Genomic DNA, 12,601 nt, shown 5'->3' on the forward strand with positions numbered 1-12,601 from the left:
ACCAGGGCCCTGTACAGTTGCAGAAGGACCTCTTTGCTCCTATACTCAATTCCCCTTGTTATGAAGACCAGCATACCATTAGCTTTCTTCACTGCCTGCTGTAGCTGCATGCTTACTTTCAGTGACTGATGAACAAGGACACCTAGATCTCATTGTACTTCCCCTTTTCCCAACTTGACTCTATTTAGATAATAATCTGCCTTCCTGTTCTTGCCACCAAAGTGGATAACCTCACATTTATCCACATTAAACTGCATCTGCCATGCATCTGCCCACTCACCCAACCTGTCCAAGTCAACCTGCATTCTCATAACATCCTCCTCACATTTCACACTGCCAACCAGCTTTGTGTCATCTGAAAATTTTCTAATGTTACTTTTAATCCCTACATCTAAATCATTAATGTATATTGTAAATAGCTGCGGTCCCAGCACCGAGCCTTGCGGTACCCCACTAGTCACTGCCTGCCATTCTGTAAAGGACCCATTAATCCCTACTCTTTGTTTCCTGTCTGCCAACTAATTTTCTATCCATGTCAGTACACTACCCCCAATACCATTTGCTCTAATTTTGCACACTAACCTCCTATGTGGGACCTTATCAAAGGCTTTCTGAAAGTCCAGGTACACTACATCCACTGGCTTTCCCATGTCCGTTTTCATAGTCACATTCTCAAAAAATTCCAGAAGATTAGTCAAGCATGATTTCCCCTTCATAAATCCATGCTGACTCGGACCTATCCTGCCACTGCTATCCAAATATGCCGCTATTACATCTTTTATAATTGATTCCAGTATCTTCCCCACTACTGATGTCAGACTAACTGGTCTATAATTGCCTGTTTTCTCTCTCCCTCCTTTCATTAAAAAGTGGGATAACATTAGCTACCCTCCAATCTGCAGTAACTGATCCTGAATCTATAGAACATTGGAAAATGATTATCAATGCGTCCACGATTTCTAGAGCCACCTCCTTAAGTACCCTGGGATGCAGACCATCAGGCCCTGGGGCTTTATACCTTCAGTCCCATCAGTTTACCAAACACCATTTTGTGCCTGATGCAAATTTACTTCAGTTCCTCTGTTACCCTAGGTCCTCTGGCCACTATTACATCTGGGAGATTGTTTGTGTCTTCCCTAGTGAAGACAGATCCAAAGTACCTGTTCAGTTAATCTGCCATTTCCTTGTTCCCCATAATAATTTCACCCGTTTCTGTCTTCAAGGGCCCATCTTTGGTCCTAACTAATTTTTTCTTCTTCACATACCTAAAGAAGCTTTTACTACCCTCCTTTATATTTTTGGCTAGCTTACCTTTGTACCTCATCTTTTCCCCCCATATTGCCTTTTTAGTTATCTTCTGTTGCTCCTTAAAAGTCTCCCAATCCTCTGGCTTCCCACTCATCCTTGCTATGTTATACTTCCTCTCTTTTATTTTTATACTGTCCTTGACTTCCCTTGTCATCCACAGTCGCCCCTTACTCCCCTTAGAACCTTGCTTCCTCTTTGGAATGAACTGATCCTGCATCTTCTGTATTATTCCCAGAAATACCTGCCATTGTTGTTCCACTGTCATCCCTGCTAGGGTATCTTTCCAGTCAACTTTTGCTAGCTCCTCCCTCATGTGTCTATAGTCCCCTTTGTTCAACTGTAATACCGACACTTCTGATTTTCCCTTCTCCCTCTCAAATTGTAGATTAAAACATCATATTATGGTCACTACCTCCTAATGGCTCCTTTACCTCGAGTTCCCTTATCAAATCTGGCTCATTACACAACACTAAATCCAGAATTGCCTTCTCCCTGGTAGGCTCTAATACAAGCTGCTCTAAGAATCCATCTCTGAGGCATTCCACAAACTCCCTTTCTTGGGGTCCAGTACCAAACTGATTTTCCCAGTCTACCTGCATGTTAAAATCCCCCATAACAACCGTAGAATTACCTTTGCGAAATGCCAATTTTAACTCTTGATTTAACTTGCACCCTATATCCAGGCTACTGTTTGGGGGCCTGTAGATAACTCCCATCAGGGTCTTTTTGCCCTTACAGTTTCTCAGTTCTATCCATACTGACTCTACATCTCCTGGTTCTATATCCCCCCTCGCAAGTGACTGAATTTCATTCCTCACCAACAGAGCCACCCCACCCCCTGTGCCAACCTGTCTGTCCTTTCGATAGGATGTATATTCTTGAATATTCATTTTCCAGCCCCGGTCCTCTTGCAGCCATGGCTCTGTTATTCCCACAACATCATACTTGCTAATTTCCAACTGAGCCTCAAGCTCAAACACTTTATTTCTTATACTCATATTTCTTGACACATCAGAGAATACCTTGTTTTGTAAACTGGGAAGTTATTCATAATGATTTTGCCCCTTTAGAATATCACCCAAGGTTTATTTAACGTCAAGATTAATTAAAACCATAAAAATATTAGAAAGCAGAAGTGGGGTCAGCCCTGTTCTGACATGAGACAAGATCATGGCTTGATTTATTCTTGGGTTGAAGTTTACTTCCTCACTAGAACACAATGTCCCTTTAGCTCTTTCAAAGAAGGGAACAGAATCATTTTTAAACTCTTTAGAATGAATGGTTCGCAAAACTAAGGCACTTGACAATTAGCAGCTTGTAAGCCATCTGTTGTCATTTTGTGAATTGAATATGTGTCTCAAGATGATAGTGCCTCATGCCTATACATATTTCTTTAGCATATGACACATGCTCCATGACATGCTTTTAATTCAATTGAAGAACACTTTCATGTTGCAATAATGCACAACTAGTCATACTAGTTCGCAGTTTAGAACAAGTTCTACTGTGATTGCAGGGTATGGTAATTATCAGTGCAGAATTTTCTGAGATATCAGCAATTAAGTTTAATACAGTCACCACCATGGTGTATAAATCCATTCTTCTGGCATATGCAAGTCATATATTCAAAGTTCAAAGTAAACTTATTATCAAAATACATCTATCATCATATACAACCCTGAGATTCATTTTCTTGCAGGGATGCTCAATAAATCAATAATAGAATAATAACTATAATAGAACCAATGAAAGACAGCATCAACTTGGGTATTCAACAGTGTGCAAAAGACAACAAACTGTGCAAATAAATAAAGAAAATAATAATAATAAACTATTTCAATATTTAAGCGAAGTTTGCGTAGGTACTTGGATGATAGGGGTAGGGAGGGCTATGGTCATGGAGCAGGTCTATGGGAGTAGACAGGTTAAATGCTTTAGCACAGACTAGATGGATCAAAGGGCCTGTTTCTGCACTGTATTTTTCTGTGGCTGTAAGCTATAAATATTGAGAACATGAGATGAAGAGTCCTTAAAAGTGAGTCCATATGTTATGGGAACATTTCAATGATGGGCAGGTGAACTTATCCCTTTTTGTTCAAGACCCTGATCGTTGAGGCAACAACCGTTCCTGAAGCTGGTAGTGTGAGACAGGCTCCTGTACCCTTTTTTCTGATGGCAGGAGCAAGAAGTGAGAATGACTTGGGTGCTGGGAGTCATTGATAATGGATGCTGTTTTCATACAACAACGCTTAATGTAGATATGATCAATGTTGGGGAGGACTTTGACCACGATGGACTGGGCCGTAACCACTACTTTTTGTAGGATTTTCTGTTCGAGGGCATTGGTCATGATGCAGCTGGTCAATATACTCTCCACACATCTACAGCAATGTTTTAGATGTCATGCCAAATTTTTGCAAACTCCTAAATAAGAGGCACTGCTGTGCTTTCTTTGTCATTGCCTTTATGTGCTGGGCCCAGGACAGGTCCTCCGAAATGTTAGCACTGAGGAATTTAAATTTGCTGACCCTCTCCATCTCTGATCTTCCGATGGGGCCTGGATTATGGACTTCTGGTTTCCTCCTCCTGAAGTCAATAATTAGCTCCTTGGTCTATTTGATATTGAATAAGAAAGAGGTTGTAGTTATGGCACCACTCAGAAAGGTTTTTAATCTCCCTCCTATATTCTGATTCATCACTACCTTTGATTTGGCCTAGGTCAGTGGTGTCATGACCAGAGTTGAACATGGCACTAGAGCTCTGCTTAGCCACATTGTCATAATGTGAAATGAGCAGAGCAGGAGGCTAAGCACACAGTCTTGTGGTGCACCTGTACTGATGGAGATTTTGTTGCCAATCCAAACTGACTGGATTCTGCAAATGAGAAAATTGAGGATCTAATTGCACAAGGAGATATTGAGACCAAGACTGTGAAGCTTATAGACTGGTTTTGAGGGAATTATAGTATGGAGTGCTGAGCTGTAGTCAATAAAGGGCATTCTGATGTATGCACCTTTGCTGTACAGAGGTTCCGGGGTTGAGTGAAGAGCCAAGGAGAAGGCAACTGTTGTGGATCTGTTGCTCCAGAAGGTTAATTGGAGCAGATCCAAGATGCTTCTTAGGCAGGAGTTGATGTGTTTCATTACCAACCTTTCAGAACACTTCATCACTGTAGATGTAAGTGCTACTGGATGATAGTCATTGAGGCTGGTTACTACATTCTTCTTAGGCAACATTTTAAGTGATGGCTGCATGAAGCAGGTGGGTACCTCAGTCTGCCGAATCGAGAGGTTAAAGGTCTTTGTGAACAGTCCAGACACAGATCACCACAGGGCTTTAGTACATGGCCAGGTATTGCGTCTAGGCAAAAGACTGAAAACACATAATTGTTGGAGGCTGTGGGAGTTCATGATGTTTCCTCCATATTTGGATGTTTAAAGTGAGTACAGAGGGCATTGAGCTCACCTAGAAGCAAAGACCCACTGTCGCCTAATGTCACTTGATTTAACTTCATAAGAGGTGATAGCATTCAAGTCCTGTGACAACTGTTGAGCATACTTCAAGTTTAGATCGGAGTTGCCACTTTATTCTCTGGAGATCATACCTGGACATCTTGTAGCTCTTGTACTTCTTGTAACATACATCATCAAAGGTCCCCACCATCCAGGCCATGCATCATCTCAGATCTTCCATCAGACAATAGGTACGGAAGCCTGAAGTTCAACATCAACAGGTTCAGGAACAGCTACTTCTTCTCCTTCAACCAGTTGGTTCTTGAACTGACCAGCTTAATTCTCATTACTGTTGTTAATCAAAACTGTGACCACACTGATCACGTGGCATTAAAATAAACTTTGATTTCTTTGATATAATTGCCGTTTTTTCTTGCAAAGACAGTCTATAATTTAAGTTTGATTTATTTTTCAATGAACGCTGCTTATATGATGTTCTGTGTTTCTGATGTTCCCGCCTGTAAGTTTCTCTTTTCATCTGAGCATACCTATACTTATGCATATGACAATAAACTTGACTTTGAAATTAGTTAATCCAGTAGTTTGGTGAGGTACACAGAATAACAAATTGCTTGCTGATTTATGCCACTTTTCTATTAGATTCATAAATATAGTTGTCTACCTCAACCAGCTCACTTAGCTAATCAAGTACATCTAATCATTATGATTCAACTTTACAAACTATAATTAAAACTCAATTGGAGTATTACATTAATTTCAAAATTCATGTCATCCTATGATAGGAATGATATAAAGGATTTGGAAAGAGTGTAGAGGAGGATTACAAGGATGCTGTCTAGATTAGAGGGCATGTACTATAAGAAGATGCTGGATAAACTTGGGTGATTTTCATTGAAACAGCAGAAGTTGAGGGAATATCTGATAGAGGTTTATGAAAAGAATAGTTAGACAGCTGGTGTCTTTATCCCAAGGTTGAAATTTGTAATTCTAAGTGATGTGCATTTAAGGTGAGAAGAGGAATGTTCAAGGTAGATATTGGGGAAAGTTTTTTTTCAAAAAGTGGTGGGTGCCAGCAGTGGTGATGAAGGCAAATACAACAGACATACTTCAGAGGCACTTAGCTAAGCATATATGTAACCAGGTGACTGTCAGATCTTACTCAGTATCGTTAAAAGTGTACTTAGGCATCCATCTGAGTAATGCAGAATAGTTGCCTGTTCCTTTAAGAGGAGACGGAGATTTCATTATGCACGGGCAGGATAGTGGGGAGACCATTTTACTTTCTGCTGAAGACGTGGTAGGGCGTTGGAATTGGGTTCCTCCTAGAGTGTGCTGGGCATGGTGAGGAAAAGTGAGCGTTAATTGACAATATCCATGTGAATTAGTTTATTCTTGTTGGCGAATTGAGAATATTGTTAGTTTGGCATGTTTTACATGTGGATGCTTTAGATTTTCTCGAGTAAGTGACTCAACGCTGGATCGTGTGGCTTAGGCAAAATTCCTCACCAGCCAGGTAGGTCAGTCTTCCTGTAATTTAACTACCAGACAATATCTTGTAAAAGTTGTGCCAAAGTGTACCTTTTGTCTAACTTTATTGTATCAGGACTGATTGTGCATTTAACTGTGTAACGTGAATGCTTAGTCTCTGTTCGGAAGTTCATCACGTGTGTATGTCTTAGAGGAGATGTATTTGCTTAGATTTTTTGCTGTTATGTATAAGATGCAGGATGGGTGGGATTCTAATGTTGTTTGTATTGTGTTCCTTCAGGATTGCCACTACTGTATTAGTACCGTATTAATTCTGGTATTTTTTATACTGCATACACAATTCTGTCCATACACAAGGGTGTGGTTCGAAAGTTAAACTGAGATTGTAACGGCAAGAACTGGTCGTAAATTCGTTCGTTTTGCTCTGCGACCCTCTTCTGGCACTTGAACATCTAAAACAGATCAAGGAATTAAAACCCGAAAAAGTATTTGTTGTCCTGAGTGTGTACTTTTCCCCAGGCTACAAAATATAAATATATAGAGAATGGGGGTACACATTCCTTGTGTAGCGAGAAGACATTCATTTAATTAAGTAGTTAATTACTAGTTTAATTAGTTTGACATACTTTCATGGGTCAACAGGTCTGTTCCTGTTCTGCATTGTTCTATGTTCTATGTTCTCTCAGTCATTTGAATGTGGAGACCCAATCTAGACATTAGCAGTGAAACATCCTTCTCTTTTCCTATTTAGTTTACTTCAGTGTTTTTAATAAATTCCTTATTTCATACTTTGAAAATTATTTAAATTGTTAAATTATTTTTAAGTGTCTCTGAATATCAATTCAATGTTATGTGGTTTTCAGGGAACTGCAGCTTGATTATGTCCAATCATCACCGGTGTCTTGGTATGCCTCATCTCCCATCTTCAGAATGCTTGAATCCATCCACCTGTGTAAAGTTAATGCAAGCAAGGGAGAACACAAGGACACAATGTAATAGAAGCAGGAGAAGACCATCAGATCCACCATTCAACAGGATCGCAGTTGATCTATGCTGGGCTCTACTTCTCTTCTGTGCCTGTTCCCCAGAACACTCAATTCCTTGATCTTTCTAACATTTATCTATCTCCAAATTGTCATGGAGGGTCAAGTTGTCTCTCAGTGGGAGGATGCCATTTTAAGAGGGATGCTTTGTACTTTATGGTTTTGAGGTTCTTGAGAGTTGCATCTAGGCAGAGCAGTGGACCTCCTGACTTGTCCCTTATTTTAATTGTCAGGAGATGAATCATGTATTGCACCAGACTCTGACACAGTGTATGACATCATCATGGAGCGCCATAATATTTACATAGCTGGTTCGAGATTTCTGGTCAGCAGCAACCCTACATATTGATGCTGGGGATCTCAGCAATTGAATGTCAAAGGTAGGTTTGGTAGAAGTTGATCATTAGTTGGAAACTTATGGCACAAATGCTACTTACCACTGTCAGCCAACCCATCTCTGAATGTTGTCTAGTCTTTGTTGCATGCAAGTGTGGACTGGCTCGGTGCTGAGCTGCTGCAAATAGAATTGAAAATTGTGCGTACGTCAGCAAACATCGCCACTTCAGAACTGGAAGTATAGTTGTGACGAGAGCACTCCTCTGCAGCACTCCTCCTGTCATATACTGACAACTGGAAACACCTTCCAGTCTGCCACCCATCACAGTACAAATCCACATAGAAGCATGAAATCAGCTGAGGTTCTGATAGTGGAATATGCAGAGTTCCTGACTGGGCTAATTTGAAAGTCCTCAGCTTTACACCAGCTGAATCTGATACATTTAAATGGGCACAATCCATTGTTAAAAAAATAAGTTTCATTCTTCTAACCTTACTGAAAGTTACTCAGTTTACTCCCAGTTTACAAACAACCAACTTATGGACATCATACTTATGAACGAGCTCCCATAATATTATTAAATTTACAAGTCCAATGTACATACCTGCACTTGTTCTTACAAATAAAAGAACTAGTTTCCTTTCTCTCTTAACTTACACAAATTGCTCTTTCTTAATAGTCTTATGTGTTTTGGATGACATTCATTCCAGTATATGGAGCTGTGGTTATCTTACTGAGTGGTTTTAACTCTATATTGAGTCCTGATGTGTTGGCGCGTGGCCAAGTGGTTAAGGTGTTCATCTAGTGATTTGAAGGTGGCTGGTTCGAGTCTCGGCTGAGGCAGCGTGTGTGCCCTTGAGCAAGGCACTTAACCACACATTGCTCTGCGACGACACCAGTGCCAAGCTGTATGGGTCCTAATGCCCTTCCCTTGGACATCAATGGTGTGGAGAGGGGAGACTTGCAGCATAGCCAACTGCTGATCTTCCATACAAACTTTCCCAGGCCTGCGCCCTGGAAACCTTCCAAGGTGCAAATCCGTGGTCTCATGAGACTAATGGATGCCTACAGAGTCCTGATGAGGGATCTCGGCTCAGAACATTGATGTTTACTCTTTCCATAGATGTTGCCTGGCCTGCTGAGTTCTTCTAACATTTTGTGAGTGTTGCTTTGGAGTTCCAACTTCTGCAGATTTTACTGTGTTTGCGAGTGGTTTTAATGTGATTTCTAACTTATGGAAAAAAATCAGCTTCTAAAAAATCAAGTTTGTAAAAGGGGAGCCTGTTTGTTATTTAGGGACAAGCTGTACCACTGACTTATCTTACACATATTGATGACTAATTTCTAATTTTGAAGCTTTTATGAATAATTTAATATTTAAAACCATAGTTTGATTTTTTTCTGCTGTTTGGAAAGGACAGTGGAAGTGAACCTTGAAGGTGCCTTGCTCACCCAGAGGAGCTACAAGGTGCAGCCCATGTTCCTACAACTGAGCCTCACATTAATCTGCTGAGCAAATTTCAGATGGAGATTTGCCCACTGAATTTAGGAGAACTGGTTGCAGAAGATTTATGATCAGAGGTGGTTTGGAATCCAAGTCTCAAAGACAAATGGCTTCACCTAAACAACAATTACATTATATTTCCATCTGCATCTTTAAGGTATCATTTTTTCCATCTCCATGCATCTTTTTTTGTCTCATTGGTTACTAATTATTGCACAGATACAAGCTTTGATTTCCCAGGAGTAGCATCCACAAGTTCTGTTTTGTGTTCTTAATTGAATAATAATATAATTTTTCTGAAAAATAATATGGTTTTAATCTTTGGGATTTGACAGGCAAAACCCTTTCATCCACTGCTGGCCAGTTGCCTTTGCATTTTTTTTCCTTCTACTAATGCCAGCAGAGCATCTGTGCATTTCAGTCCTTCCCACTGGAACTCCATCCCTCATTAGCGCTCTGACATTAAATCTTCTCATAGCTTATTTTTTCCTTCTCCCTTGCTCATTCTAGTAAATAAGATTGGTTCTTTGAACAATAGTTGTTCCTGTAATTAGGTGCAGGAAAGATGTTCCCAGCGGCTGGGTAGTGCAGATGTGGTGAAGACGGTGTAAGATTGAGTAAACAATTGAATACCAACATGAGGATAAATTTCATCTGTCAAGGAGTGGTGAACCTGTGAAAGCCAAATCTTTAAATATAAACATGAGAAAGTCTACAGATGCTGGAAATGCAGAGCAACACACTCAAAATGCTAGAGGAACTCAGCAGACCAGGCAACATCTATGGAAATTAAGTTGTCCTTTCAGTCTGAGACCCTACTTCAGGACTGAGAAGGAATGGGGAAGATGCCAGAATGAAAAAGTGGGGGCAGTGGAAAGAGGCTAGCTGGAAGGTGAAAGGTGAAGCCAAGTGAGTGGGGAAGGTAAAGGGCTGTAGAAGAAGGAATCTGAGAGGAGAGGAGACACAAGAGAAAGAGAAGGAGGAAGGAAGTGACAGGCAGGTGAGAAGAGGTAAGAGACCAGAGTCAGGAATAGAAGAAGAGGGGAGGGGGAGGGAAAATTTAAATTAAATATGTTCAAGAAGTTAAGCAATGTCCTTAAGTTAGAAGAATCAGGGAATATGAGGACAACATTGAATTATTTTGCTCTATATTGCTAAGTTTCCTGTTGGACCTCTGCCTTCCTGTTCATACTGTATATAGCTCTCTCATTTCCTTTGAGGAATGGTGTTTGAAGGAGTATGTAGAAGGCAGGTCCAAAGTGCCTCTTGATGGCACAAGTGAAGAACAGTAGCTGGAGGGAGAAGTTTACTAAGTGGTCTAGCTTGCCTACATAAGAGGTACCTTGATTTTCCTTTTGAACACCTTATGTTTGTAGTTAACCGCATCACAGTATCAATATGTCACCAAGGACTCTTACTTATTTCGACAGATGTAGCTGGAGAGCATTCCGACTTGCTGTATCACAGCCTGGCTCCAATAACCAGGATTACAAGAGGTTACAGAGGGTTGTAGACTCAGTCATCTTCATCATGGGCAGAGGCCCTCTCATCGTCAAGGAAATTTTCAAGAGATGGAGTCTCACAAGAAAGGGGCCTCCATCACTAAGACACTCACTATCAGGATACGTACTCTTTTTATTACTACCATCAGGAGCCTGAAGACCCACACTCAACAATTCTGCAGCAGCTTCTACCCCTTCGCAATCAGGTTTCAGAACGGTCCATGAACACATGAATACCACCCTGTCAATTCTTTGTATGGTGCTATGTGTTTTTGTATGTCATCATAATTTTGTGCCTTCACACTGTACTGCAGTCGCAAAACAACAAATTTCATCTCTTCGAAATCACTGTTAAGAGATCTGAGTCTGATTCTGATGAAGATCTCTCAGTTTGTCCAGTCAGTCATGGATTTTCTCATTAGGCAAGCCAATACCTCCTCAAAGATGCCAATTACAGTGGGTTTCAGGCATTCCATGAAGATGTGCAGACATTCTGACAACTTCAGGTTGGAAAATTCCCCTGAGAAGAAATCAATGTAAAGAGACAGGTTCCACCTCAGTGCTAGATTTATTCCTCACTCTGAAAATCTCTCTGATATGAGCTAACAGATGCCAATCCGTTATGTTAATTGTTGAACATTGACTGATGTAAGTTCAGCACCTCATATTTCGTTCATGCTGAGATACATACTAGGATGTGTTGTGTCACATCGTCAGTGATGTAACCTAGGTCATCAGATGTTTTGGGTCTTTCAATATCAGATGCTCTCACTAGGGTGACCCAACTAGGGTTGATCTGACCCTGGATTGCATCCAGGCAGTATTTGTCCATTGCTTGCACCTCTTAATCCATCATGGAGGCTCACTCAGCAGCCTCAGTGATGGTCCTAATGGATCTTTTCTTTGCAGCCCCCATAATGCCGAGGAAAGACTAAGCCCTGCCCAATGAGCAGCCAGAAAACCTCTACACGCCATTCCTATTGGCTCACATTGTGACCCCCCCCCCACCTCTTCCTCTGGCACTGGTCTACTAGCTCCTGGTATCTGGCTTCCTGCACTCAATCCAGTCTTCCAAAGGAACTGTCACTTCTACCATGACTACCTGCTTTGAGACTTCTGACAGAATGACCATGCTAATTATTGTTTGGCACCTGTCAATGTGACAACCTTTTGTGAGTATGAAGTTTATTTTTAAATAAAAGTTATATTGGGGTCTTGTGTGTGTTGTTCACAGTGCTGCTCCGTGGAGTAGATAGAGTTTATTGTGTGCTCGTTCTTGTCTTATTTCATTCTGGGGCAATGACTAAGCCAGTTCCATCAGGAGCCCATCTGTCATTAAGGAGATTCACCATCCTCAACATAGCCTGTTCTTGTTACTATCATCAGGGAGGAGATACAGGAGCCACAAGTTCCTCCCCTCTACCATCACATTTCTGAATGGTCCCTAAGCTCATGCACACTACCTCATTATTCACTTGGATTTCCCATTCATCCTCTTCCACCTGCCCATTTTGCCCCTTCACCTGGCTAACCTATCATTTGCCAGACTGTGCTCCTTCCCTTCCCTTCCCCCAACCTTTTTTATTCTGGCTCTGCCCCCTTCCTTTCCAGAACTGAAGAAAGATCTCAGTCCAAAATATTAACTGTTCATTTCACTGCATAAGTGCTGTCTGACCTGTTGGATTTGTGTGTGTTACTACCTCTTTATTATTTTTCTTTGTACAAGTTACTTCTTTTTGTTATTATTTAATTTTTTATCCTTGCACTGTACTTGTTGATTCTACTTTTGCCCATTACGCTGCTGGTGTTTAGGGCAGCAATGAAGCTCCTCCATCTCTGGCGACATTTGCGGTTTCCTTCCTTGTGTCAGTAGCTCCTCTCCAGTTTCCTGCTGTCAATCATGTAAGGCCTGGGTGGAGACTCAGGAATGCTTTTGCACTCAGATG

General features: G+C 41.0%; 1 long non-coding RNA gene across 3 annotated transcripts in view; it reads left to right on the forward strand.

Moving 5' to 3' along the window:
* Window positions 1-12,330, forward strand: part of LOC134337734 (uncharacterized) — a 103,715-nt gene extending 91,385 nt beyond the window's left edge. For 2 of the 3 annotated variants that reach the window (XR_010016053.1, XR_010016052.1), the window contains exons 6-7: window positions 7,133-7,692; window positions 10,584-12,330. This is a non-coding gene — a long non-coding RNA (uncharacterized LOC134337734). The remainder of the gene's footprint in view (window positions 1-7,132; window positions 7,693-10,583) is intronic. The other variant, XR_010016054.1, reaches the window with a different exon arrangement.
* Window positions 12,331-12,601: the final 271 nt, after the last annotated feature.

This window comes from Mobula hypostoma, chromosome 25, assembly GCF_963921235.1.
Source record: "Mobula hypostoma chromosome 25, sMobHyp1.1, whole genome shotgun sequence".
NCBI classification, from domain to species: Eukaryota; Metazoa; Chordata; class Chondrichthyes; order Myliobatiformes; family Myliobatidae; genus Mobula; species Mobula hypostoma.